General features: G+C 45.3%; 1 long non-coding RNA gene across 1 annotated transcript; it reads right to left on the bottom strand.

The window, feature by feature from the left end:
* Positions 1–11,438: 11,438 nt before the first annotated feature.
* On the bottom strand, positions 11,439–17,087 carry LOC143274235 (uncharacterized). The gene is made up of 3 exons (XR_013052717.1): positions 16,870–17,087; positions 14,451–14,546; positions 11,439–12,078 (listed from the first exon to the last, which is right to left on the bottom strand). It is a non-coding gene; the product is annotated as an uncharacterized LOC143274235 (long non-coding RNA).
* Positions 17,088–24,108: the final 7,021 nt, after the last annotated feature.

Genomic DNA, 24,108 nt, shown 5'->3' with positions numbered 1-24,108 from the left:
TATATTTTTGTTAATGTCCTTTTCTTTCCTCACCTGGTTTTCTTTTGTCTCTTCTGGTTCACTTGCCTTGTGCTTTGGGATGGGGGGTGTGGTTTGGGGGAAGGAAGTCATCTCTCTCTCTCTCTCTCTCTCTCTCTCTCTCTCTCTCTCTCTCTCTCTCTCCCTCCCTCCTCCCTCCTTCCCTCCCTCCCTTCCTCGCTCCATCTCCCTCTATCTTCTCTCTCTCTCTCTCTCTCTCTCTCTCTCTCTCTCTCTCTCTCTCCTCTCTCTCTCTGTGTCTTTCTGTCTCTCTGTCTCTCTCCCTCCCTCCCTCCCTCCCTCCCTCCATCTCCCTCTATCTTCTCTCTCCTTCCTTCTCTCTCTCTCTCTCTCTCTCTCTCTCTCTCTCTCTCTCTCTCTCTTTCTCTCTTTCTGTCTCTGTCTCTCTCCCTCCCCCCATCTCCCTCTATCTTCCCTCTCCTTCCTTCTCTCTCTCTCTCTCTCTCTCTCTCTCTCTCTCTCTCTCTCTCTCTCTCTCTCTCTCTCTCTGTCTCTGTGTCTCTCTCTCTGGCTTTGGAGCTGCTGGTGCACAAGGTTTTAGGTGCTGACCCCCCTCACGTCATGTGGTATTTGGTGGTCTCCCTGAGTGTAAAAGGCCTTGGGTGAAAGTCTATCAAGTCAACTTGTGAAATGTCAGGAAAAAAAAGCAGTCAGCCTGTGGCCTACCAGAAGAAGACACCTTGAAATGCCTGGGGTTCCAAGGATTGATCTGTCTCTTCTTTCTCTCTCTCTCCCTATTTTCATCTCTGAAAACAGAAGGAAGACAGAATATGCAAAATATGCTGGACACTATGTAAGGAGTAAGGAGGGTGTGTGTGATTCTCCCATACTGTGGTCCTGGCTTCCATTGCAAGGTATTACTCAGGAGGAGGAGGGGCAGGACCACCCCTCCATATGATGGACCCTTTACAAAGGCATCTCTTTTTAGCTGAACTCAGTAGCTGCCTGTGAAGCATTACCCCCAAGGCTCCTATGGATTGGGTGATTTTGGGGGGGTACTAGACATGAAACCTGGGTGCAAGTGTGTGTGTGTGTGTGTGTGTGTGTGTGTGTGTGTGTGTGTGTGTGTTCATTGATGCTTCCATACGCATGTGTACCCAAAGCATACATGCATATGTTTATGAATCAGAAAGACCTTATGTAGCCAACAACATGCCTTGTTCCTGGGAGAGAGCAGTCTTTTAGCCTGTCACTGGCTGAGGAGCTAGGAACCATAAATCCAGGTGTCAGTGTGCCCAGGAGCATTCCTTGTGCAACTGAAGATGAAGTATCTGACTTCTGCCACAGACTGGGAGTCAGCAATACTTGCCCAGGTGTCCAGGGACTGCTCTGCCTGTGGGGAGATTTGCAAGGTCCCTTGTGCTCTCCTGATGGGAGGGCCAGGACGTCCAAGAAGCTGCTTTTGGGTCATCGCTCCAGAATTCTACGGAGAATTGTCATTTTCTAATGGAAAACAAACTCTATGCAATTTTTGGTTGTAAACTTAGAGAAGTCAAAGAGAGGGATGAACGGCGGCCACCGACTCCACCTTCACCACCGTCACCTGGAGTCCAGCTGGGTTCACGTGGCTCTTGTTCTGAATGTACTAAAATAAAGACGTCTTTGAAGATGCTGAGCTGAATCCCCTGGTTCTGCCTTCTGGAAAGGTTGGCATCCTCTCTGTGCTGGGACTATTTGTTGGAGCTGCCAGCCCGGGGCCAAATAGGAACCCTGATTCTTCTCAGTTCATATAAGAGACGCCCTGTCAGCCCTAAGCTGACCTCTTGCTGGTGACTCTGAATCGTTTTTGTTTTCTTTTGTTTTGTTTTGTTTTCTCTTTAACTGTTCAATGGCGGCAAGCTGTGTGGGACATTTGAGTTTTGTTTTTTGTTTTTTGTTTGTTTTTTGTTTGTGTAATCATGCCTTGTGGAGAAACACAGACTGGGTGAGGAGGGCACTCAAAGGCTGACTGCCAGCAGACCCCAGTCACAACTGTTCCAACCCCCAGCCCTTTCCCATGCTTCTGACTCCGGGATCCCTCCTGTCAGATCACATCTCTGACAGGAAGGGTTGTTTTTTAAGAAAAAAAACAAACTCGTTTTTATGAGCAGGATATCTTGATCAAAAGAAACTTTTTTTTTTAACGGATCAGTGGAGTAAATGTTCCCACGCGTGTCATTTGTAATGTCTGTGTCCTTCCCTCCGTGGAATAATGACGAGACTGTCGGCACCAGGCAGCTGTCCTTAACGCCATCACTGCACCTTCCTCCAGTGGCCGCGTACATCTGCTGCCAGCTGTTTCCGGTCCTTGGTTTGCCTCCTCCACGTTTGGTCCATTGGTGGTTGGCTTTCTTTCCCATCCTGTGTTTTCTATCTGAATCTGTGTACTGTGTAAAGCAGTTTTTTCTTGTCTGTTTACCTTTCTTCGACTGGAATATTTATAATAAAACCAACGCTGAAATGTTAGTGATGCGCGAGAGCTGTTTGGGTTTGGGAAGTGTGAGGCCTGAGGCCACCGCCCAGGTGCGAGACTCTAATTAAAACTAGGGACCCACTTGGTATCTTAGCCTTCCCCTGCCTCTCCCATCTCTCTTTCTCTACCCCTTTCTTCTCCCTCTTCTTCTCCTCCCCCTCCTTCTCTCTACCTCCCTTTTCAGTCCCCACCCCTTCCACTCTTTGTCCCGATCCCAGCAAAGTCTAGGTGGCTTCTTTCAATGTTCAGTTCTGGGACTGAGCCAACTCCCCCCTCCACGCATACACCCCTCAAAACAGATATATGCATGTTAATGGAGTTCAGGTTTGTGGGGGTTTTTGTCTTCCTAAATGCACTTTCACAGAATAGTCATCTACTGATACCTGGGGGTAACTCTAGTCAGATGTCACCCCAGATTCCACTGGGAGCCTGAAGATTACATCAATTAAAATATAATACTTTGCTTTATTTCTTTTAATTGCTCTGCAGGGCCCCAACCGTCACAAGATCTCTACTTCAGAACCCAGGTGGGGTGTAAGTTGAGCATGTAGATGTTGGAAAATCTTTTGGCTTCCTCTATTCCAGTGCTCATATGAGAATATCCATGCTGGGAACTTGCCAAGTGGCCCTCTTATTGGTTAGGTGAGACCGAAATATCACGATAGCCAATCCATCTGGGACTGCTCTTGTGAAAGTTCATTAGTTTGGGATTCCAAGGAGTTTAATTTTCTTTTGGAATCCAAAGAGGACTTCCCCTTGGTGTACAGGGCCAGCATGGAGCTGGAGTGCAGTCTGAGGCCCTCCCATCAGCCCGTTGTTCACAGCACTTCGAAGTAGTCTGGGAATGATAAGCAAGGTCTAATTCCCTGGCGGGCTGTCAGTGCTCAGGTCCTAACAATGAGGCCTGTTTGGAGAATGCACAGAAGGTGTCCTGTCTGAAAGCTAGGGCTTCCCATGAGGTCTTCTCATGAGAAAAACGAAATCTTAAGTGGCTTTCAGCTTTGAATAACTCCCCTGCCTTTTAGGAAAGGGGACTCCCTACACACACATACACACACACACACACACACACACACACACACACACACACACACACACAGAGGCCAGTCCCTACAAGGATCAAACTGAGAACATCCTCAGAGATGGCAACTTGGGGATCTGTTGGTATGCCTCATTGCATATTTTCAAAAGACATGTCCTGTAGAGGTGGGAAACCATAAGTGTGTCTTCTAGAGGTATGAGGGTCACCCTCTAACTCTTAGAACTGGGTGGTCAACAACTTCACCATTATTTAAGAACAAGGGGAGAGATGTCATGGCATTATTGTTAGAACCTGATCAGTCACAATTCACTGGAGTTTCCAAAGAGTGGAAGAAATAACACAGGCATCACTATGAGGCTAATGAAAGAATTTGTGACAGGAGAGGAAAGTGGGAAATCTGTGCAGGTGATAAAATGGAAAGCTATCTGTGACCGGAAATGGCGGGAAAGGTCCCAAGAAAGGGCATAGGGGAACTAAGCATCTAATATGGCTGTCAATTAAGCATGTAAACATTCCCCTAGGTGAGGTGCATGAAGCCATCCAAGGGACTCGGTGCACAGTGGCGGATGTAGTGACATGCCAGGGTGTAGGGTCTCATTTGCAGGTTGGACTGTGTGCAGTCCACACTGGAGAGAGCAACATTTCTCCGGCTAGAAAACTAGCTGCAGGATCCTGCCCACCATTTGATATTCCTCACACTCAATCTCACTTTGTCTCTTGGCTCTGTCAGAGAAGTCGGAGGGTAACAGAGATGGGGGCATCGTGGAATAAGGGGGGACCCTTTTCCCAGGTTGGCAGGTAGTATTAGATTGTTCTTACTTCCCAACACTACTTTAAATTCTGTGAAACATAGGAAAGAAAAAAAGCCATAGGTCAGTACCCAGAGAGGACAAAATTTACCTGGGAGAGTGATGGGGACTGGAGAGATGGCTCAGTTGGTACAGTGCCCGCCTTGCAAACCTAAGGCCCTGAGTTCAAGTCTCAGGACTCATATAAAAAAGCTGAGGCACTGGAGACACAGCTCAGGAGTTAAGGGCACTTTCTGCTCTTGCAGAGGACTTGGATTTGAATTTCAGCACCTACAACCATCTGTCATCCCAATTCTAGGGAAACTGTCACCTTCCTCTGGCCTCCACAGGCACCTACACATGTATGCATAATATGTGTAGCAAAACACTCATACACATAAAAAAAAAAATCTTGGGTACCTCGACCAGCACTGGAGAGGTGGAGACAGGTGGGTCCCTGAGAGGCAGCCTAGCCTACTTGGTAAGCTCACGGGCAGTGAGAGATCCTGTCTAAATAAAATCTATTAAAGAGGGCAGCACATGAGGACCACCACCTGAGGTTGTTCTCTGGCCTATACACACACACACACACAGACACACAGACACACACACACACACACACACACACACACACACACGCACACACGCACACACGCACACACGCAATGCTGGGAAGTCAAGACTTCATGGTCTTGGGAGTAGAGCGTGGTTAATTCAGACCGGTGAATAAAAAGACAGCCTGCGGTTGCCGTGGTTCCTTGTCTGTCTTCCCACCCACAGCATCCCTTCTGGAGGAAATCTGGCTCTCCTGTGATGCTCACTGTGGTTTTCTGCTACTGTTACTTAGAGATGCTCACCACTCTCTCCCTCCCTGGCTTCCTTAAATTGTGTTAGTGGGATTAGCTGCTGAAGCGTCAGCCTCACCCTGTGAAACGCAGAAAGGCTAGCTGGAATGTGCAGCAGCTGTCTGGAGAGAGGACTCTGAGCTCGTGTATGAAAGGGATCTGTTTAAAATGGGAGGACAGGAGTATGAATACAGAACTGAAGATGTGGAGCCAATACGAAGCTAATGTGGAACAAAATCCTCACATTTCTAACATGCAGGGACATCGGATGGAGCTGCCTTCCTCTTCAACCCATTAAGACATTCCGTTATCCGTAGCACACGGAGTCTGCCTAGAAACTTTTTCCACTTGGATTGCTCTGATTAGATTCTTAGTGGCTTTTCCATTAAAAGTGAGAGGATGTAACTTCTATTTCCACATCATCTGTAATCCTAGAGTACCGAGTGGGCTGAGAAGCATTTTAAATCATGGAAACTTGGTCAAATGTGAATATCAGAGCGGCGAAGTCACAGGCAGGCAAACAGCGCAGGCCGGTGTTACCAAGAGACTGTACCCACCAGCTCTCCCGTGACAAGACTTCAAACTAGCTTAGAGAGGATCAGATAAAAATGGTTCTGCATGAGACAAAGTTATGTTTCTTTGTGGATTCCCCCCACCCATTTTTCTATAAACTAAAACCTGCTGGCAGTGGTGTGTGTCTCTGTATACTGAGTGCGGCCTGTAGAGCAGTTTGCCAAAAACATGAACGTTTTTGTCATTGTGTCTGTCTGTAAGGTATGTGTAAACAAGAAGTGTGTAAAAGTGTTGTGCATATATGTTTACATTCTCTCTGTGTATTAGCAAATACGTGAGGGTTCGTGTCAATATGTATATGAGGGGGTGAGATGTGAGTGTGGTGTGTGCATGTGGATAGCAGTTTAGCATAGATGAGTAGGTTCTTGACAATGGGTTTAAAGGGTATATGTGAGTGTGTAGTGTGTGTCCATGGAATGCGTGTGGTGTGTATGGAATGTGGTGTGATGTGTTTAATGTATGTGTGGTGTGCATGGATGGTGTGAGAGCATGCGGTGTGCTGTGTGGTGTGGGAGTGTTCAAGGTGCATGACAGTTTGGGACAGATAATGCAGGTCCTTTTCCCGTGGGTCAGTGTGGTATAAATGTGTATGTGAGAAAGGGTGGTGTTTGTGCGTGAGTATAAGTGCATGTGGCAGTGTAGCACAGACAGATGTGCTGGGTCTTAAATGATGATGTGGCAGTGTAGCACAGACAGATGTGCTGGGTCTTAAACGATGGAAGACAACCTCTTAGCACTTGGCTTTACCCAGTGCTGCTGGGCAACGTACTTGGGCTAGACTTTTGGCTTTCAACCGCTGAGTTCTCATTTAATAGCCTTCAGTGTAATTTATTTCTGAGCTTAAGGTCCATGCAGATTCATGCAACAGGAGGTAGTTTTCCCTGTTCTCAGCTGAGTGATACTGTGCCTGAACTGATTTTGCAAATCCTACTGCTGGCTGCTTTTGCCAGCTCAAGCTCACCATTCCTCCAGCTTGAGTGAGCAGCCCGGTAGAAGGTTTTGAGGTGGTGGGACTGAATGCAGCCAGAGAGGAGAGGAGCAGGGCACCTGCTCTCCACCCCAGACTCATCCACAGCTTCACCCATTCCAGACAGAAGACCATCTTCAAACCAGCCCAGCAATGAGCTTAGTAAAGGTTGAGTGTTCCAACTGGGTAAGAAGATAGAGAATTCAGAAACATTTTAGTTCAGATAGCCTGTCTTTTGTTTAATGAAGGGGCCAGCAGAGTTACTGAAGCTGCTGTTGTTTGAAGAGAATCCAAGGCTCTCCTGGATTTCAGCCTTCTGACAGTTCCGCACTCCCCTTCCACTCTGTGCAAGGATCCCTCTGCATTTATCTTTTGATCCCAAGCTGTTCTTCCTACCTCCTTGTGGGGCCATCTCTGCATAGCTAAGGTTCTCCCATATTTAAGCCCTGGCTTAAATACTATTTCCCCAATGAGAGCATCCAGGGTAAAGAAAACCATCTCTTTCTTCCTGACCACGCTGGGCCTCCCTTTATTATCCCTCTGGTTTCCTGCTTTGCCCTAGGCATGACACCTGTTGTCCACCCCTTCCTCCCACCTTTCCTAGCAAGGCCTTCCAGACTATAGAGAAACATGCCTTTTATTCCTTTGCGGTGGGGTTGGGGGTAGGATTCCCAGCACATACTTGCTTCCTATGAATGAATGCATGAATGGATGAGGGAAATCTGACAGAGAGCAAATACACATAAAAATGCAACAAATGTGAAAGTGAGTGGCAGGGAGGTGCTAATGCACCCTTCATTCACAGTGGCCAATCCAAGAATAGCTTAATAATTTATAGCAAGCAAAAATGTGACTTCATTCATTTTCCCGGGCATGAAGGCTGCAGGGAGAGCAAGATGATAATACCTGTAGGTGGCTAGGGGTCTACTCAGAGGGTAGGCAGGGATGTTTCCTTCCTACTGTCTGCCTGTCTTCCACACAGGCTACAGGAATCCGGTCTCCTGACTCTTAAACCTGTTCTGAGAAAATCAGCCAGCTTTCTCCCTTCTCCTCTCATTATCCTAAAAAAGGAAGAATAAAAAATATTCAGTTGAAATTATCAAAACTTGGGTTGTGGACTATCCATCTCAACGGATAGTTCATCAGGGTGATAGTTACTCAGAAACAGTGTTCTTTACCAAAACAATGGAAATCAACCTGGGGCCCTCTGTATTCACAAGGAAAAGACCTACTTCCCCCTGGTGGTTTGTTTTAACATGGGAATACAGCATCCTGGTTTGAAGGACAGCAAATTATAGTCCTAGCGTTTCAAGTATTTGTAGGGGGAGGTCTGGCCCATATTGACAAGTTCAGAAAACGCTGCCCTTTTCTTAAGTGTTGGTGTTTAGATGGAAGAAAAGAGAAGCCATGAAGAACCGACGTGTACGGTCTACACGGCAAACACATTTGTTCATGTAATTCTCCAAGTAGCGTCCCCCCTCTGGCTCCCTGTGAGCTAAATCTTATAATTTCCAGACTGGCAAACAAAAGCTTCTGAAAGCGAAATATCATTCCCAGAGTTCTGTAGCCGGGGAAAGGCCAACCTCCAACTCCCAGGTCAAGGGCAAAGTTCTTGTTCTTCCCAGAACTGGGACCCGTCCCTCAGCACCACGTCATCTGAGCTCACCTGGGTGGAATGCTGCCCCTCCAGAAAGGACAAAGACTTGGCAAGGGGCCACATGAGCTCATTTTCCCACCAGCCAGGACCTCTGCTTTTTGTTGGTGAGATAGATAAATCTCACTGACTCTATAATTCTGTTTGTCCTTGATATTTTTGTGTTTTGTTTTGGATGTAATTTGCCTCTCTAATGCTCACAATATATATCACTTAAGAGGCGGAATTGTATTAGAAGAGTCTTTTTACTAAGGTCTCTCACAATGTTTTTTATTATTAATAACCACGAAGGTCTGTGGTTGAGCGTGGCTGTGTCCACTGAGCCAAGACAGTTATTTAGTTGACGTGAGCATCCAGCGGCTTTGATATTTTCCCCCTGGTGTAAGAAAGTCAAGATCAGTGATCAGAAAAGAAAATCCAGGGACAACTGTGTATGGCCTTTAAAGATCTAAGCTTGCCATCTGACTAAAGTATCTGGAAGGTTATCCTGGAAGGTTCTCTGGCAGTTTGTTGCTTCATTTTTGGCCATGAGGACCACCCCCAAGCCATTGTGACTAAAAATGCAACTCTATAAATTTGAAATCATAAGCCTTTATTGAACACTATGCTTACACTGGTAGGGAAGAGGGGACACTTGTGGTACAGCCAAGAGGTATGAAGATGGCTGAGGTGAGCTGGAGAAGGTGGGAGGCTTTATCTGGTATAGTTGCTAGGGCTGACAGTCCGTTCTACTCAGAGACAGACAACAGAAGGGAACAAAGCCATGTGTTCATCTGTCACTGGAATATGTGAGCTAAGGTAACCAGTTATAGATTAACTGTATCATTTTTTCTTTTGTGATGTTTTTATTTTAAAAGCATTTTATGCAATATATATTAATCATATTCTTTCTTCCTTCAACTCCTCCCAGATCCTCCTCAACTCTCTACCCATCCAGTTTTGTGTTCTTTCTCTCTCTCTCTCTCTCTCTTAAAATAAAAGGAAAAAAAATGAAAATCAAAACAAATAAATAAACTAAAAAAGAACCCCAATAAGATTTAAAAAGAAATCAGAACAAAACAAAAAGCACACACAACAAAACAGAGTCCATTTTAGGTTGACCAACTACTCCTGGGCATGTGGCTTGCCCTACCAGGTGGACTTTGTGTCCACTTCCCTCTCTCAGTGCTGATACTTTGTCTGGTTGGAACTTGTATTGGTCTTGTGCTTGCTGCCACAGTCTCCATGAGTGCATATATGTGTCAGTCCTGTTGTGTCTGCATGACTGTGGGAGTCTGTGGGAGTCCAGCTCCGACCTGCTCCCACCTATGGAAGGGTTCTTGGGTGGAGGAGAGAGGAATCAGGAAATATTAGGTAGGCAGATAGACCTAGATGACAAGGAGAAAGACAGAGACACAGGATAGCTTCGGGAGGGCCTGGGTCAATACCCAACAGCCCAGAGGTTTATTCAAAAGGGCTTTTTATAATATGCCAAGGGGAGAGGCAAAAGACCTCCCCCTTGCAAGATCAAAGCACACCGTTCAGCCAAGTGTAGACCCTTCCAAACACTTGGTAAACATGCTCGTGGTCAAATCATCATCCCACTATGCCACCCTGCTTGGTAAAGCAAGTTCAGATTCTCTGACCCTGAGTAAGTTCTCACTAGATAGCTTCTGTGGGCTCCCACAGATGACACTATTTTCTTGGAGTATCCATCACCTCTGGTTCTTACAATATTTCTGCCTCCATTTACCCATAGATCCCTGAGCCTTGATGGGAGGGCTTTTCAGAAAACATCCCATTTAGGGCTGAGTGTTCCGCAGTTTCTGTCTGTACACAGTCCAATTGTGAGTCTCTGTGTTAATTACTATCTACTGCAAGAAGAAACTTCTCTGATGAGGGTAGGGTGATGCTCTGATCTATGGGTAAAACACTGGATCAATAGGAGTCATTGCATTGCTATGTTCATCTAGCAGAACAGTAGTAGGTTTTGTCCTAGAATTTATGACCGGTCTAGTCTCAGGTTCTTGACCACTTTAGCGGTGTCATGGGTGGGTTCCATTTCATGGAATGGGCCATAAATCCAATAAAAAGTGGTGGCTTACTTTTGGGCCACCATTACACCTGTATAAGTCTTGTAGGCATGTCTCTGTTGTGGGTTACAGGATTGGTAGCTGAGTTAAACTGATGATTCCTTTTCTCTCTGGTAGCATGCGCGATATCTTCCAGCACCATGAATGCTAGTCAGTAGGGGTGAAGCTTCTGGTTGCCTCCCCATCTCTCCCACCCCGCACTCCATTTCTCCATATTCAGTAACATAAGTTTGTTGTGTCCTCAGCAGTGGGGCCTTAACATCAGATTATGGAAGCAACTAATAGACTTGGCAATAGCCTGTGATATTTGGGAGGTTCTGTGGGACCCATCTGGCCAACAGCTTACCAGGATGTAGCCCATTTCGTAGGTGATTCTTATATTTGGTTGGAAGTCAGTTTTATTGGAAGTTGGTTGATAGCATGGTGATCAAGATTATATAAAGAGAATCATAATAGTAATAGCAACTGTAGGACTGGGGAGCTGGCTCAGTCAGCAAAGCATTGGCCCTCTCAAACACAAGGTCCTGAGTTCGATCCTAAGTATAAAAAAATCTTACGTGTGGTAGTTAGTGCATGTGTGGAATCACATTGATGGGGAGACAGAAGCAGGTACATCTCTGGGGCTCACTGGCCAGCCACACTAGCCTACTTGGTGGGTTCCTGGCCAGTGAGGGACTCTGCCTCAAAACAAAAACAAAAAACCAAAGTGAGGTAAACAGCACCTAAAGAGTCACACCGGGAGCTGTCCTCTGGCTTCTAGCCAGCATCCAAAAGGAGAAAGCAGAGGGTCAGAGAGTTCTAAATCTGTGCTACATAGAAAAACTGGCCTTGCCGGGCGGTGGTGGCGCACGCCTTTAATCCCAGCACTTGGGAGGCAGAGCCAGGTGGATTTCTGTGAGTTCGAGGCCAGCCTGGACTACCAAGTGAGTCCCAGGAAAGGCGCAAAGCTACACAGAGAAACCCTGTCTCAAAAAACCAAAAAAAAAAAAAAAAAAAAAAAAGAAAAACTGGCCTCGCAAAATCAAGCCAAACAAAATGAAGTCATTATTATTTTTCGTAATGGTCCTTTTAGTCCAACGTTAAGCTCCAGTTATCAGATATGGGATCCATCCATGTACAAACTCCATTGCAAGGGGGAAGTAACACAACACAAAACATTCTGTTACTGAATAAATACGAGACACGCAGCTCCAAGATCATAGAAGTCAAAAGGCAGGGCTGCGGGAGGCAAATAGCAGGAGGTATGTTATCTACTAATAACCTTGATAGTCAACAAGAACGGGCTCTGCCGTTAAGATGGTCCTCAGATGTCCTCATGTACCTGCTTCTGCCCTAGATACTGACAAATACAGAAAACACAGCGGTCAATAGCAGAGAAACTCGTTTACCACATCACTCATTCGACTCTGCATCTCAATTTGGTTTTGTGAAACTTCCACTATTGTGCCAGTGAAGCCACATGCTAAGCTCTTTTTTTTTTTTTAAGTCAGTTAAGTAATATAGATATTCAACAGAGAAAAAGGGAAAATCCCAAAAGCAGAAAAAACAAACCTCCCGAAGTCAGTATCCAAAGAGGTTCAGGATCCTGGTTTCGTCCTCTGGTCATTTTTTTTTTTTTTAACTGTTTTAGGGTCAGCATGTTATTACTTCAAGTAGATACATACAGATAAGGCTTACCCAATGTGGTTGTCAGTGAGCAGAAGGGGCACACATTTCCAGCCCCCTGGGACCCTGAGAAATAAGATTCAATGTGTGATGAAATAAGGAATGAATTTCCGATTCAATCACCAATCAATACATGCGTAAGTATACAACGTGCGCGCGCGTGCGCGCGCACACACACACACACACACACACACACACACACACACACACACACACACACAGTATAAAGCAAGCCTCTTGTTCCAAAGGCATTTACAATCTGTGAAGAAAGTGGAGCCCAAGAGATGCTTGGGAGATCCTAGGACAATCCTTGCTTAGAAGGGCACTTGATGAGGAAGGGTAGCTTGGCAAACTCGAACAAGGGCGTACTTGAAGAATGTGAGACGCTCTTTTCCCACCCATCCAGTGAGTCCACAGCAGAATGGATCAGTCTATAGAACCCAGCTCCCATTCTTACACCTGGTGCCAGGCGGTCTCCCATGAACCGTCTCAGAGGACCCACTATAGTCTATACAAGCCAAAGAATCCAGGGCACCTCCTTCTTCACGAGGGAAATGGCCCAGCTAGTATTTCCTCTTAGCTCTGGGATAAGAGGGAATTTGAAGCTCCGTAGCCATGATGTGGATATCTCTCTCCAGTGGTAAACTCACTAAAAGGGGGCTTTAAAAACTTTTCAGAGTTCTCTTAAATGAAGGCTGCTCCGGTCGAAGTGCTGAAATAGTACTCTCTACTGCCCAGTTATCTGATAATTGAGGTCTCAGGGCCCTCATTATACAACTTGTGCTGAAGCCGGGTCACTTGCCTTGGCTCCAGTGGGCAGCACGTGAGGGGTGCATGGGGGAGCTGGGTGCTTCTCAGGTGGCCCACATTCAATTCAGAGTTCGGAGCTGATCAATAGGGCGCAGTAATCAGGGGGCTGTGAGCAGGGCTGGATTTGAAAGGATTTTCAAGTAATCAGATTGGAGAATTACCCTGGGTGTAAAGCAGCATATAATATCTAGCTGCATTTGGCACCCGCAGGCAGAGGTAGTAGCAGCTTGTCTGACGGGATGTCCGCCCCCTTTAACAGCTCTTTTAATTCCAGACGAAATGAAAATTCCTTTCTTAGGAGTCATTAAGGCTCCAATTTTACTTCTCGTTATTAAACCATGAAGTTGGCCAAAACATTTAAATTAAGCCAAATGAAGAGATTTATGAACAAATTAGAATCCAGGTGAAAAATTCAGCCTAATCTCCCAAGATTAAGAAGCACACAATAACTAAATTATTGAGGGGAAAAAAAAAAAGCAAATCACTGCACTAACAGGGAGAGATGTTCTTTCTTATTTTTTCCAAAGAAACAGCTCCTTCAAATTGAGTTTTTAGTTGATAATTTCATGCTTGGTAATATTCACATAGTTTGAGAAATGCTGGAGACAGATTTAAATGGTATTTTAGTCTTCGTGCGGAACTAGAGAAATATGTCAGATTGATATTCCTAAGCGGCCGGCAGTCACCTATGGCCAAAGAACACAGTGAAGAGTGCAGACAGGAATTACCTCAGATCCTGCTGCCCTACAGACAGAGGGCTGAGGTGAGAGATTAAACCTGTTTGATCTCCACTTTCCCCCTGAGCTGGTCCTGCCTGAGGGAAGAGTTCCCAGCTTGCTGAGCATCCATGTGTAAGGGAAGGGTCTGAGACCCCCCATCCCCACTCACACTCTTTGTCAGAGGCTGCCTTTCTTCCTGGAAGAGAAACTGCCCTTGAGGCAAATTTGAAATGGTAACTGAGAGCTGTATTAGTGACCAGCTATTGGAGCCACTGAGGGTCAAGAACATTCATAATTCCATTGCTAGGTCCTAAGGGTCATCTGGTCAAAAGGAGAGGCAATTACCCCAAGGGTAGATGAGAACATCAATTAAATTGAGCACCCAACTTTACCATGTCCCCAAGATACTGCATTCCCCCAGTGTACATGCAGTGGCACCTAACACTCACCAGCAACACTTGTTTCTTTGGGTAATGGAATAAAATGCTGAGTTAATCATTACAAATCAGTGCTTACCCAAATGTAGAAATAAGGTCAGGAACTTGATCAGGGAGAGGTCAACTTTGATGGAGATTCACACAGGGTCTGTTGCCCAGGGACCTGCCCAAGGGGTTCCTGGCCCCAGCTGGGAGTTATAGAGGTACTGGGGGCTGTGGGAAAGCTGGCCACAGAGCACAGGGGATGAGAAGCGAGGGCACTGGTGTTTTTTTTAATGTCTTTGTGTCCTATGCTAAATGCTTCTGTGTAATTTTTCCTACATAATTCAATTAACTGTAAGGCAGCCTCATTACCCCTATTATGGAGTCGAAGAACCAGAGGCTTACGGAATTTGTCCAAGGTCACAAACTTCTCCAGACTTGAGCTCAACTTTGCCAAACTTTAAAGATCCTTCTCTTCCTTGTTATCATCATGCCACTGCGCTGGAAATAATAGAATAAAGGGATTATTCACAGTTGTGTGAGTCAGTACTTACCCTGCTCCATCAGCCTGTGTAAGGAAGTCTGTGTAATAAACCCCAGTAAAAAGCCCTTAATAAAAGCTTGCAAAATTACAATGGCAATTAGCAGTCTAGAATGTTCCCAAAGGTTTGGTCTCTGCTTAGCACTACCAGAGCTGGTGTAACCTAGAAGGATAATGGGAATGTAACCCTGCCTCATCTCTGCTTTCACTTTTGGGTCACCATGAGCTTTATTCTATAGCAATGAATGGCTTCACTCTAGAACACACTACTCACTGGGCTGTGCTGTCTCATCAGGGACCCTGGAGAACCCGTGCTGGTCCATTACAGACTCAAACACTGTAAGCCCAAATAAAACAGTCCTCTTCTTTTTGTATATGTGTCGCATGCATGCACACCTGTTCATATGTGTGGGTGCATGGACGTGTGTGTGTGTGTGTGTGTGTGTGTGTGTGTGTGTGTGTGTGTGTGTAGAGACCAGAGGTAGACATTAGGCAATTAGGCATCTTCCTCTATCACTCTGTGGTGGTTATTATCTTCAACTTGAAAGGATCTGGGATCACACAGGTGACAAATCTCTCTCTCTCTCTCTCTCTCTCTCTCTCTCTCTCTCTCTCTCTCTCTCTTGTTTTTTTTTTTTGTTTGTTTGTTCTTTCGTTTTTGTTTTTGTTTTTTTAAGACAGGGTTTCTCTGTGTAGCCCTGGCTGTCCTGGAACTCAATCTGTAGACCAGGCTGGCCTCAAACTTCCAGAGATCCGCCTGTCTCTGCCTTCTGAGTGCTGGGATTAAAGCGGGTGTGTGCCACCACTGCCTGGCAACAATCTCTAGGTACGTCTGTGAAATTTTCCAGAGTACACAAGTGTGGTGAGAAACCTTGGCAGCACCATCCGATAGGCCAGGGTCCTAGACTGAATTGAAAGGAGAATGGGAACTGGACAGAACCACCCTCTGCTGTCTACTTCCTGAATGCTGCTGCAGTGGGACCACGCCTTCTGTTTCTGCCTCCACGCCTTCTCGGCCGTGATAGACTGTCCCTCTTCAAAGCCAAGCCAGAAGAAAGCCTTCCTCATTAAGTTGCTACCTGCCAGATATGTTGTGACCGTATGAGAAAAGTCACTCACACATTTTCTAATTTATTTTTTGAGACAAAGTCTCTCACTAAACATGGAGCTTCCTTAATCCCAAAGTCCTATGGACCCCTGGTCTCCCTGCCCGGGCTAGAATTGCACCATGGCATGCAGTTTTTTTCTTTGGGGCTGGGGATCCGAACTCAGCAAGCACTCTACCAACAGAGCCATCTCCCAGTTCCTCTTCTTAAACTGACCCATCTCACAGAGAGCTGACTGACAGGGTAGAATCTCTCCGTAAGAGTGAGAGGCTGGATTTGACAGCCAGATTTTGGTGTACTCAAGACTCCTCCTCTTGGGATCTCGGCACAAATGACAGTTGCCACCATCTCTGTTTCTGGGGTCACTTCTGTTCCTTCATCATTGGGCCTCAAGTGAGCTTAAGAGAAGTCTCTTCATTCCCCATAGCTGAGGCGAAACAAGGCTAACACAGTGAGAGGTTTGGCTAAGGGACTCAGAGGTCACAAAGAGAAAACCAACACAGATTAAAATGTAACTAACTGGGCTCCCTCAGGAGATGTGACTGCTCTCCAGGGCAGGGTTGATCCTCCCAGGGTCCCTTTACCAGCGCCCTGCCTATCTTCCGGGTTCATCTACATAAAGTGACCAGATGTTGAGCCCCACCCCACCCCAGGAACTAGAAACATCTTCAAGACTGTTCATCGTCTAACGCTAGCCTTTCACGGTTCTCAGCACATGCCTTTCCATTTAGAAGGGAGTTGTCTTGACACTTGCTCCAGGGTACTCCCCAATTCATAAACCTGAATAACGAGAGGTGAGGAGTGTGGTAAGGGGAAGGGACTTTTTACCAGAGTGGTCAAAATACTAATACCAATCAGTCTTTTTCAAGCACAGTGGTGAAAGCCCTGGTCATAATAACCACTTTTCTTCACCGTGGTCAATGGGCCTCACTGAGCACATTCTTCTCCATTGTTCACATCGTTTACAACAGAAGCTATGTTTTCAGAGTTGTCAGCTGGCTTTCTAAACACCAGAGACATTTGAAACAACAATGAAGAAATACTTCACACACACAGCAGGAGGGGTAAATAAATAACTATATAGAGACAAGTGCTGATAAGGATGGGGTATACAGGCACTCTAATACATCCACTGCTGTGAAGAGTGTAAATGGGCAGATAATTTGTCAGTCTGTACCACAGGCCATGGTGAGCCATACTCGATGAATTCTCAACTCCTTGCCTTATCGTATACTCTGGAAAACTTGTAAATGTCCACAAGTAAGTATTAACAAGAATGTTCACTGCAGACTTCTGTAAGAGCAAATAAACAGTCCAAAATCACAACCTGCAAAGATACCCTGCTAATTATTTACAAACATACCAACAATGTAGAACATTTGTTATTTTTGTAATGCTGGTGATTGAACCTAGCCCATCACCTCTCAACCCCCATACTAGGCAAGTCTTTAATCTGTATTCCAAGCCCTAAAGACATAGAAAGAAAGAAATGGACATTATTTTTTAGTCACACACACACACAAGGGTTTGGGGTGGGGAGAGGGAGAGAGAGAGAGAGAGATGTTGGCCAGGTGGCCTGGAATTTGGAATTTGTTGTGTAGCTGAGGGTGACCTTGAACTTCCGATCCATTTCCTAAGTGCTGGGGTTATAGCCATGGGCTACCGTGCCCTGTTTAGGGATGGATTTCTAAAGTGATCGTTTTAAACAGTGCTATACAATAATTCACAGTCAAAAGAGTGGAGCAGCTTTTCGTATGTCCATGTGGATAAGACTGAGTGAAAACCCTGGCCTCTGTGCTGTGGACTATGTTGTCACCCAAGTGTTCTTAACGACATTGAAAGCCTCCCTTAGCCATTCGCAGCGGCTGAACTATGCGAGCCAAAGGCTCTTCCTGAGGGAGCTGCACACAGTCTGGGTTCGTCTAGAATAGCTGGGATATGGGAAACTTGTATCATGGCTGCTGAGGAGTTGGGGGTTGCTGATGAACTCCAGTGGATACAAACAGGAAAACAAAACCCTCAAGTTTGAAAGGAGTGGGATCCTGTTTAAAGGAATGCAGATAAGTGGTTTTTAATGAGAATGTGTTAGACAACAGAAATCTGGACCCGGCTCTTCAGGAACTCAGATTACACTCTTGCTACCAACAGCATAAAAGGATTGAGACGTGTTTGGCTTTTGTTCTCAACGAGAGTATTAAATCTACTCAAAGGATCAACAGACTGATTTGTTTTTCCAAATGATTTTTAGTCCTGTGTGGCATTTGGAAGGAAGTAATACAAAATGGAAAGTGACTGTGAGAAGCCAGGGGGAAAACCCATCATAATTAAACTGTAGGAATACCAAGATGCACAGTTAAAAAAAAGTCAGGACGAAGTTGAAGTAGGGCTGGCTTACCACGCATGAGCAGGCAGTACCGTGAGGTATTCCTGTAATGGTTCTAATCTTTACTTCTCTTTGCCTTCCCTTACTGCTAATCATCAGCCAAGGGTGAGGAGTACAAAGACCCAGCTCCACACAGCCACCTCTCACCAGCGTGGGGAGTTAGTGCCCTTAGACTTTTAGGGATCTCAACTTAGGCCAAAACAGGATTCTTGGCTTCAATGCTGAAAGGAATTTAAGATGTAGCCAGTATGGTAAAGCAGAGTTGGAGGTTTTATAAAATCTATTTTAATATAAGTTAAGCACAAGGGTAAGAGAAGGAGAAGTACTTGGAAAGTGAGGCTTGCCCAAATGGTGGCGTGTGCTTCCAAGTAGGGGAAATTCAGACACACCCGAGCATGGGTATAGCTTCTCCAAGAGAGGGCAATTTGTTGTCTTAGTGTTGGCCATACAGATCCTTTGGGTGGTTCTTCAGTTTCATCCCTAAAGGTTGCTAAGGAACAGTTCATTCCTCTATCCCTTTTGACAAGCAGGGTCCATAAGGTGGCTCCAGAGACACCTAGGTGGAGTTTTAACCCAATAAGGTGAAACCAGAGGCACTAGGGTGGCAAAGGGTGTATGTAGTGTGTCTTTCCCTGTAAATTCAGTTCCTGATGAGGTTCTTAGAAAGTCGCAGGTTTGTGGCTGGGGAGGGAGCATGTCCTTGAGTAGTTGACAGTGGTGGAATTCTTGTTCCAGTGCTGGCAAAGTCTTCAACCAGATTCCAGAGTGAGGGGCTTCCTTCCCGCGTCTCATGTCCCCAGGACGTTCCCTGCCTTTCTTTCCCACCCCATTTTCAGTTCTATCTTCCTTCTAAAGGCTATGGTGCAGCTGAAGAGGAAGCAGGAACTTTGCCAGATGACCAAAAGCCACCTGTGATGGATCTAGTGGCAAAATGTAACTCTGTCCACTTGGATCACGACCATCCAGACTATTTTATTGACAGAGTGCATTCTGACATCAGCGGAACTGATCGTTTGCACCTGGTTGATTAACAGGGGACTATACTCTACCAGACCCCTGCAGTTATCCCTCTGGAAGAAAATGCTGCTGGCTGACACAGACACCAGTGAAACACACTGGCTCTCCTGTAAAGGAAAAAAAAAAAAAAAAAAAAAAAACCACAACTGAGCAGGAAGCCCACAGGATAAGATGCCACAGACACCATCAGACCTCCAGGGGGAAACAGCCTGATCTGATCTTGGTGGCAAAAATAGCTTAATGTCCCTTGAGCAATTGGTTTTATCCTGCAGATTCTATAAACTGACAAAGTTATTTTCCTCTCTGATATCTAGACAGCTGAGTTTGAGGTCCATGTGTAAAGTACACACAGTATCCCCCGGGGCATGTTTCAACCGTCGCCCGGGAATCATTGCTGTTCCAGCCCTTGCTTTTTTTCCTTCTCCTTCCCGCTGACTTTAAGATATAAAAACATACATCTATAGATGCATAAGCCTGCATGTATAACACGGCACTCTACGCTAACCTGTGAAAATTATGCTTTAAAGGGCTGCCACTTTAGGTGTTCTGGGGCTAACTCAATAAAGAGTGGATGATGTAAAGTTGATTTCTTCCGTGGAAACTTCATTTTTGAATGCAGCCCTTTAAAAGGCAGTCAGGCTGTTAGCTCTCATCTAGATTCAAATAACCAGCCCTTCACACACACACACACACACACACACACACACACACACACACACACACACACACCATTTATTGCAGTGCTGAACCTCAGGGACTGAGGTCTGAAAGTACTGCTTGAGACATGCTGGTGGAACCTGGAAATAACTTACTAAGAGAAGAACAGTGCAGGGAAAGCAATTTTCTGCCCCATTTTCCTGGTGGGAGACGCTGGGATGAGGTACCACTGTTTAGGTGTAAGCAAAAAAATCTCTCCAGTGCCCTGAAAGACAAAAGCAACGCCAGTCTGAGCCACGCGCAGCAGCACTCAGCAGATAATTGATGGAGCACAAAGCCAAGGACCAGCACTTTTCAATCATCATCATCTTTATGCACAAAGGGTCACAGTTAGACGTGTTAGGGTCATGGGGGCTTCACTTTGGCTCTCTGGTATGTCTGCTTTTTTTTTTTTTTTTTGTCTTTTTGTCTTTTTGAAGAAAAAAAAATTATGCACATCGAGCCACACTGTATATTTAAAAGCACATCTTAGCACACTCAAGTTATATGCGTGGTCCCTGACTGGAAAGAGGGAACATAATGCCCATCATAACCAAGATGGAGGTAACAGCCTAGGTTTGGAGTCAGGTGTGAAGTGGTCCCTCAGCATCCAGAACCCCCAAGGATACCACTGCTCAAGTCTCTTATGTTATGAAATGACATAATATTTACAAACAATCTATCATGAGCTCAGAGCACTTTAAATACCGCTGGATTGCTTACAACACAGACCCCACTGTAAGTCCCTGGAAACGGTTGTTTCAGTGACTAGAAGGTTCACAAGAGAGAAGTCTACTTCCGTTCAAGTTATTTATTAGTGTGTGTGGAGTTGGGGGCAGTTGGGGCACACGTGTGGGATTCAGGGATTGAGCTCAGGTTGTCAGGCTTGCACATCAAGCATGTTTACCTCCTGAGACATCTCACCTACCTGACTCACAACAATTTAAAAACTCGATTTTCTATTCCAGCCAAAGGTTAAGGTGGAACCAAAAGACAGATACAAGTAGCTGACTGGGGAGAAGAAACTGATGTCCCCTTCCCCTTGGCTGTTTGACTTGGTGACTCTTGGCAATCCTGTCACAACTCAGTGAGAGCCTGTGGGTATGCTTTTTATCACTTTCTAGCCTAATAGAAAGGCAAGTCAAGGCTCATCCATTTTACCTCCACTCTGAGTAAAATGCTGGGTTGCCCGTTACTGTTCACTCACAAAACTCTGAAGAAAAGTAGAGATTTGGGGCTTTTGACGGAAAGACCTGACAGAAGTTCCCAGGGATGTGTGGGGATGAACTGGCTTCTCTCAGACAGGGCAGAAGTCTTCAGTTCTCCTGAACGAATCAGACACGTGGTTTATGTTTTCTCCTCAGTGGACTTTGCTCAGGTGATTGATGGTCAAGGCTAGGGCCCTGGAGCCAGACACTCACATCCAGTTCCCAATTCTAACTTCTTCTTTTACTTACTTGTTTACTGGTCTCTCTCTCTCTCTCCTCTCTCTCTCTCTCTCTCTCTCTCTCTCTCTCTCTCTCTCTCTCTCTCTCTCTCTGTGTGTGTGTGTGTGTGTGTGTGTGTGTGTGTGTGTGTGTGTATGTGTGTGTGTGTACACGTGTACTCAGGCATGCGCTTGCGGATGCCCTAGTATACATGTGGAGGTCAGAGGATAACTTGTAGGAGTCAGTTCTCTGCTTCCAACTTGTGGGTCCCTGGAATCAAACTCTGGTCATTAGGCTTGGCAGTAAGCACCATTAACTCCTGAGCCACCTCACCAGCCCCCTACCATGTTTTGTTGTGTGCTTTTGACAAATTGCTGTACTGATGTCACCAGGCCCCATCTTTGTCAACTATGGATGGGGTGTCATGATAATAAGAGCACCCATTTCTTAGAGCAACTACAGGGACAGAAGGAGACAGAATCTCTAAAGCATTTAGTCCATTATCTGAACACATTAAACTCCAAAATATAACAGCCATCATGATTTACTAGGTTAAAATCATTTTAAAGATGGTTGATCTGTGTGGTGATACATTGTGTACCCTAATAAACTTGCCTGAGGATCAGAGGACAGAACCAATCATTAGATTAGACATAGAGGTCAGGCATTGGTGCCACACACCTTTAATCCTATCACTCAGGAGGCAGAGATCCATCTGGATCTCTGTGAGTTCAAGGCCACACCAGGCTACATGAGATTGATCCAGTATAGGAGAGAACAGAGCCAGGCAGTGGTGACACACACCTTTAATCCCAGCACTTGAGATCTCATGCCTTTGCTTGGGAAGCACACATGCCTTTAATCCCAGGAAGTAATGCGGCAGGGCAGAGAAAGGTATGTAAGGCATGAGGGAGGGAATAGGAATTCTTTAGGCTGAGGATTTTGTAGAGGTAAGAACTAGTGGCTGGCTGTTCTGCTTCTCTGATCTTTCAGCTTTCACCCTGATATCTGGCTTTGGGTTTTTTGTTTTGTTTTTTTTTTGTTTGTTTGTTTTTTGTTTTTTATTAAAAGACCATCTAAGATTCAAACAACATATTTTCAGACTTTTATTTTTACCAAAAAGTCTCTTTTCTAATGGAAAGTTATTCTTCAAACCCTCCACATAATAGAGTCCCTCTGTATTTTTAGGAACAAGAAATGAACACAGTGGATTAAGGGTGCTTGCTCTGAAGTCAGGAAGACCTGAGTTGAGACCCCAGCATATGGTAAGGCTGGCAGCCACACACACCTCTATTACCCCAGCTCTGAGGTGGGTAGAGACAGGTTGCTTACCAGGACTTGCTGCTTTCCAGAAGGTAGGAGCCTTAGGTTTAGGGAGAGACCTTGCCTCAAGGGAGTGGGTGGAGATCGACAGAGGAGGGCATCCAATACTCTTCTGGCCTCCACTCACACAGAAGCATGTAGGCCCACACATTCATGTGCAAATGCACTCACACATATCAGATACATACATATATAAACAAATGTTTAAAAATAAATTGAGAATTAGTGTTTTTGAAATTACTCGTGTTGATTGAATTTTTTTTTAATTGCCGTCAGTAGCCAGGCATGGTACCATACATAGGTAACCCCAGCTGCAGAGAACTCAGCTCAAAGCAGGGTTAGAGAAAATTCAAGGATAGCCAAGGTATATAGATCTAAGTCAGCTGCCTAAAAAAAAAAAAAACAAAAAACAAAAAACAAAAAACAAAAACAAAAAAAAAACGATAAAATGTAGCATATGTATTTTTGAGTATGGTTGTGTGTTGGAATGTGCCACCCTTGGGGACATGCAAAACTGTTGTAAGTAACTCTTCAGGATCACAGAGCCTAGGTCTGTGTCTAAGGAAACACTTAGCATCCTCTATGTTTTATGGAATAGTGGTTTAATGCCATGCCCCTTGTATTAGTCATCCTCTTGTTACTGAAACAAAACGCAGGAGGAAATCACTTTATAAAGAGAAAAGATTTATTTTGGCTCAGTTGGGAAAGTTTTTCTGTGAACATTCTGCCTCATTGCTTTGGGGCCATGGTGGCATAGTACATCTTAGAGAGTTTGGAGAAAGAAACCAGCTTACTCGATAGATAGCTCAGTGTGAAGAGGTGAAAAGACAAGACCAGGGGTCCACAGTCCCCACCAACAGCACACTTCCAATCACCTAGAAACTTCCATTAAGCTCTACCCATGAAAATCTCCATCTCTTTCCAGTAGTGTCATGTTTGAGGGCAAAGCCTTTAACACACAGACCATAAAGGAAAGTTCTAGATCCAAACCATGGCACACACTGAAAGGTATCTGACAAAGTTTTGCAAGGCTAAACACATTTGGAGCATGGGTGAAATAAAACTGAACTCATTTTTCTCTTGCAGAACTTTGTGGAACATTTATAATGCAAATGTATGTCATGACTCTTCAAATGGGTAAAATAATAGGGCTTTTCAAGAGATTTTTAAAATAAATTGTGTGTGTGTGTGTGTGTGTGTGTGTGTGTGTGTGTGTGTGTGTGTGTTCTGTCTGTCTGTCTGTCTGTCTGTCTGTCTGTCTGTCTGTCCTGATGTCCTGAAGAAGCCTGGGAACGGGAGGCTTGGAAATGTGTCTCTTCTGGGCCTCCTTTCCAACCATGTCAAGGGCTTCTGAAGCTCTCTACAGGTTTATGCCTGTGGTTTCCCACCACACCGCCTGCTCCAGCCATCCCACAGCTATCCTCCTTCTTCATACGCTGTTCATCTCTTACTAGGTTCCCCAGAGTGGTACCACACTCCTGACTCTACAATCCAGGAAGAAAGCTGCACAAAGTTCTTGTTACAGTCTGGACGTGCCGTCTACAGACCCATGTTCTAGGAGCTATTTGTG

Source organism: Peromyscus maniculatus, chromosome 7, assembly GCF_049852395.1.
Source record: "Peromyscus maniculatus bairdii isolate BWxNUB_F1_BW_parent chromosome 7, HU_Pman_BW_mat_3.1, whole genome shotgun sequence".
Classification (NCBI taxonomy): Eukaryota; Metazoa; Chordata; class Mammalia; order Rodentia; family Cricetidae; genus Peromyscus; species Peromyscus maniculatus.
Note: the sequence above shows the minus strand (reverse complement) of the source record. Positions and strands in the feature narration are given on the sequence as shown.